Genomic DNA, 4,960 nt, shown 5'->3' on the forward strand with positions numbered 1-4,960 from the left:
TAAATAAGTGCGCAAATAAATGAATTATTACTTATGATTGCAGGTGTTTATCCCTGTTTTGGAACGTCGTCATTGGCTTCTCGTCCAACTTCAGCTCCCATCCCTGAAGATATATATGACAGCATGATAAATTACATATCACTGTCTGATTTGAGAGATATTATCAAGGGATGGAGCTCTCATTTGGCTAAATTTTGGACTCATTCTGGACACAAGAAGCCAAAAAAGTTCAATGTCACAGTTGTCAGACGAGACCCGCGTCACAACAATCGCCGGGAGCCAGAGGGATTGTGGTCCTCTCGTATGCATGTGCTTGGCGCGTTTGACGACGAGAAGCACAGAGTTTTCTACCTCCCACCGATAGAGATAGAGCTGCAGTAGGCTTGTGGTTTCGGCATTATATGGCTAGAGCGATATTTCGAGACGCTACCTGCATCCGCGTTATGAAAGTATCCATTGTTAATTGGTAAGTCAAATGCAAGTTTTGTTAACATATATACTCCTTTTGGTTTGAAAATGTTTGGTTAAGTACCTATAATTTAATAATTTGTTGTTTATAGGTTTTAGATGTGTAGGAAGTCTTGTTTGAGCAAATGTTTAATTTCTGCAGGTTAATCCTTAAGTGAGCTGCGTGAAATGGATGTACGGTGCAAAAGTTGATTCATTGATTCAATAATTGATGAGGAAATAAGAATTATTATTATTTTTTGATTGTTTATTGATTTGTAAAAAATGATTTGTAAATGTTGATTTGTTTAATTGATGTGTACATAATTCTTATTTGTGCTTGTTTAATTGATTGAAATGTAATAGTTGATTTGTTGATTTTCAGTCTGCATTATGTTGAAGGCAAAACAGACTATCGCAACACGAAATTGACTATCGCAACGAGAGAATCGCAATGCGAAATGAAATCGCAATGCGAAATGAAAATCGCAACGAGAAAATCGCAATGCGATTTTCATTTCGCATTGCGATTTTCTCGTTGCGATAGCCATTTTCCGGTTGCGATAGTCATTTTCGCGTTGCGATTTCCCCGTTTGCGATAGTCAAATGAATATCTAATAAGTGATAACAACTGAACAGATCATAGCAATGTTCAAACTCAAGTTACTAATACATGCCTAACTGAAAATGTTAAAGTGCACACATAAAATACACATAATACAACGTTTGCATTTAAAAATCACCTAAGTTAACAGTCCCAAAAGGTGAAGCCGGTTGTGATTGGGATTTTGAAGATGATTGCGATTTTGATTGCCTTTTGCTTGACACCATATGAGCTTTGGATTTTGATGAGGATCCATATTTTGGTAGAGGAAAAGATGATTGTGATGGCACTGGTGAACCACATGTCAACCTTGTATGACCACTTTCCTTGCACCGACTACATGTCGATATCTTCTTCTCTTCACCCTTAGACGGTATACGATCGTGACTTTTTGGTCGGCCAGGTAGCCTTCTGTCCATGGCTAATGGCAAAACTGTTTGTAAGTCATCTGGTATGTCCCACTCAGAAGGATGTTGCGAAACTAAAACATGTTGCGAACTTTGAAAATCGCATTTCAATTATGTATTATCTCGTTGCGATACTCAGAATCTCGTTGCGATAGTCAGAATCTCGTTACGAAAGTCAGAATCGCGTTGCGAAAGTTAGTATCGCGTTGCGATTTTGTATTATCGCGTTGCGATTTTGTATTATCGCGTTGCGATAGTCAGTATCGCATTGCGATTTTCCAAATTCGCATTGCGATTTACTTATTCGCATTGCGAATTGAGAAAATCGCAACGCGAAATTGGAAAATCGCATTGCGATAGTCATAATCGCGTTGCGAATCTGGAAACTGATTTGCGATAATGAAGATCGCGTTGCGAATTAACGATCGCATTGCGATTTTGTTGGTCATTTTGACAAATCCGAAAAAAATTGGTTAAAATCGTATATTATATGAGATTTTTGGTCACTGAAGTTATTTTCTCATTTTTTTAATAGCGGGAGATGGCGCCCACTAGTCTTAAGGGCGTTCAGCGACAGGTGCCTCCAAACCGAAGATCCTATTTTGAACTCGAGTTCTTTTTTAACGAGGACAAAGGCCCTTACACATTGATAATTTGGGAGTGGGATGAGATTACAATGATTTGGATCTTGCTGCTCACTCATTTTGTCAAAAACAAAGTCACCTGTTCATTAATTAAAGGCAATGAAAAACTTCATTATACCTCACTTTCATGTACACCGAGTCTTCTTCGCCTGCATCAAGACGATGCACATACTGCTACAAAGATAAAAATTGTAGGGCGGGGTAAGTCGAACAAACGTATCAATGGATGATCATCTAGGTCTGCGGGTCAGTTCGATACAGTGTTGCCCACTCCGATCCTCGTCAGCACCAGCATTCTGTTATAACAAAACAGCTAATCTAAAACAGAAGATAAGGCTGTACAGGATATTTGATAACTTCTCATGGTATCCTACACGCATCACTTCACTCGCTGCTTTATGAGTCCCTGGAGAAATCATTTTCAATGTAAAATGAAATGCCTGCACGAGGAGAAAAAGAAAGTTTTATGCAGTAAATTGCTTTGCAGTCAACGATTTGGTACTTGAATTACACATACCACAAATCTCTCCAACACAGGTACCAGACGACAGGCTGTGCTTTGCGAGATAATTGGCGATTGCATTTCGTGTGCTTTTACTGTTGATGACAAAGTGTAAAAACAGTTTAGAAAAAAAACAAGGAAACTGGGCACTGAAATATCAAATATACCGACCTTTCAGCAGAAAGAAAAGCAAGTAGTAGGGCTGCATAGGCTTCTAAAATCATTTTCTCCGCTTCTTTCTCTTCTTGTAGCATAGCAGCGTCGCCATTCGTATAATCGAACACAACAAAGGTATAGGCAAGTCAATGATGATAAATTCTTCAAGCACACTAGTGCCAATAAGTGCTCCGAGCCATGAAAACTAGAGTAAAAGAAGACATTAAAGGGAAAGGAGGGAGGTTCTCACCGAAGAAAGAATTTCTCCAGCAACATCATCTTCTCCTTGGTTTGCAAGGAAGATAGCACATAGCAGAGGAATCACAGCCATAGGACTCCCCTCTCTTAATCCTTTTGAATTTGGTAAGGAAACAGGAGCTGCTGCAAGCCATGATCTACATAGACTTATGACACGTAATTGTTAATGTGATGTTTATGAATATAAAAAAGGCATAAAATGCCCTCAACCCTGATTTGAAAGCCACAGCACTGAATGCAAAGAAGGTACATGAACCTGTTACGTTCATCCTTCTCCACTAGGTTCACAAGCAAACCCAGTATTGCTACAAGGAAATCCAACTCTGGAACGGTAAGAGGTCTGTCCTGGTTGGGGAGTTCTACAATAAGAGAATCGCTTCCATTTCACTGCTGTGCGGCAAATATGAGCAAAATGTAGCGTAGTGGCAGGCAATTAAAGTAGACAAGGTCTCTAGGGGCCCCGAAGCAGCAATTTGCCGACAGCCGAGTGGATTTTCATTTGTTAAATTCATCAAAACCTGCCAAGATAACACCATCACTGATCAAATAAACCATTAGTTTAAGAGAAAACATATAGAAGATCAAAATGTTGTACGCAGCAAAGCCAGTTTATGCAGTCCATTAAACAGACCCGTCAATCCTATCAAAACAATTGAAGGATTCACGAAGCAGACCAAGGAAAATAGGTACTTTCTGCCTCATTGTAATATGCATATTATAACACCTTGAAGCCAAAAACAACTGTGCAAAGATAGGATGAAATGTGAACTACATCTTTCGGAATACCTTGACAGCAGCAAGAAGGCAGTCCGAAAGAAGGCTGGAATATTCTTCTTCAGCATACTGAGAACTAGAAGTTGCATTTGAATGATTATAGTCTTCATTGATAGGGTTGCCCTGGAAATTTTCCTCACTAGTTGATCCCTTTTGGCTCATTGTAAATTGGCATTGATGCTCAATTTGGATTTCTCTATTTCTAGGCCCAAGTTTCCTATTATTTTTAGTTTGGGATGTCCTTTTTCTCCCAGAGAGTAAATTCCATTTTGAAGGAACAATCTTCATCAAATGCAAAGGACCTGACTATCATCTAAAAGTTGACATTCGCCATTCTTTGAACCATCAGGTCTATCAGAAAGAGTCCCTGACCATTGCTTGTTACAGGCATTCATATGAACTTCCTAATTTCCCACTACATGTGCTGGCCAAGGAAGAATCGATTCTCATCTTTAGTAAACGATTATCATTCATGGAAGCACTTTCAGTTTGAAACTGGGTTCATGATGACCCAACCACTGAGGAGAGGGCCCAGGATCATTCTGAGAGTATTGAAGCTCATTTCAGAGGAGGACCAGTCAATGCTTGTGGATTTATCAGACGAACTGATGAAGATAACATAATGTTTATCCACTGCAAAATTGAAAGAATTATCAAGTTGAACAACAGTCACTAGAAAGATATATTTTGCTTAATATATCAGGCTGTCTAATACCTTTACAATCTGCGTTTGAGCAAATTCATTGACATCACCCATTGCTTTAGAATTACCACAAGTCTTTTCATTACTGACAATCCACAAGAGCTCTTACAGTAAAGGACTGGAAAAGACGACATTGGTTAACCAATTGTAATAAATATTTCAAAAGATAAAAAAAGAGAAGCCATTTTGAGGTAGTAATCGCACAACAGTAACCTAAGAGAATCTTGATTACACTTATAACGACTTCGTAAAAGATAGTCGAGATCCATGAGAGTTCAATTTCCCTTTCATTTCTAGCAGATGACTCTACAATAAAAGTAAAGGAAACAGTCTTAACAGCTTAAAACAAGCGAGGTTTAGTAATACAAATCAAGCATAAAATGAAAATGAAAACATAATAACTGAAAATCACAACTTAAGTACTGTTATCACTACTAAGAAATGCCGCATTTCCATTTTGAAATG

General features: G+C 38.5%; 2 long non-coding RNA genes across 3 annotated transcripts; both read right to left on the reverse strand.

Moving 5' to 3' along the window:
* Positions 1-2,102: 2,102 nt before the first annotated feature.
* On the reverse strand, positions 2,103-2,874 carry LOC120217658. The gene is made up of 3 exons (XR_005525167.1): positions 2,776-2,874; positions 2,620-2,699; positions 2,103-2,542 (listed from the first exon to the last, which is right to left on the reverse strand). It is a non-coding gene; the product is annotated as an uncharacterized LOC120217658 (long non-coding RNA).
* A 142-nt stretch (positions 2,875-3,016) lies between these two features.
* On the reverse strand, positions 3,017-4,941 carry LOC120217656. Of its 2 annotated transcripts, none has more exons than XR_005525166.1 (5): positions 4,728-4,941; positions 4,508-4,613; positions 3,805-4,425; positions 3,275-3,536; positions 3,017-3,155 (listed from the first exon to the last, which is right to left on the reverse strand). It is a non-coding gene; the product is annotated as an uncharacterized LOC120217656 (long non-coding RNA). The 2 variants fall into 2 exon arrangements; XR_005525165.1 differs by having other exon boundaries at positions 4,709-4,941.
* Positions 4,942-4,960: the final 19 nt, after the last annotated feature.

Source organism: Hibiscus syriacus, unplaced genomic scaffold (assembly GCF_006381635.1).
Source record: "Hibiscus syriacus cultivar Baekdansim isolate YM2019G1 unplaced genomic scaffold, ASM638163v2 tig00110187_pilon, whole genome shotgun sequence".
Taxonomy (NCBI): Eukaryota; Viridiplantae; Streptophyta; class Magnoliopsida; order Malvales; family Malvaceae; genus Hibiscus; species Hibiscus syriacus.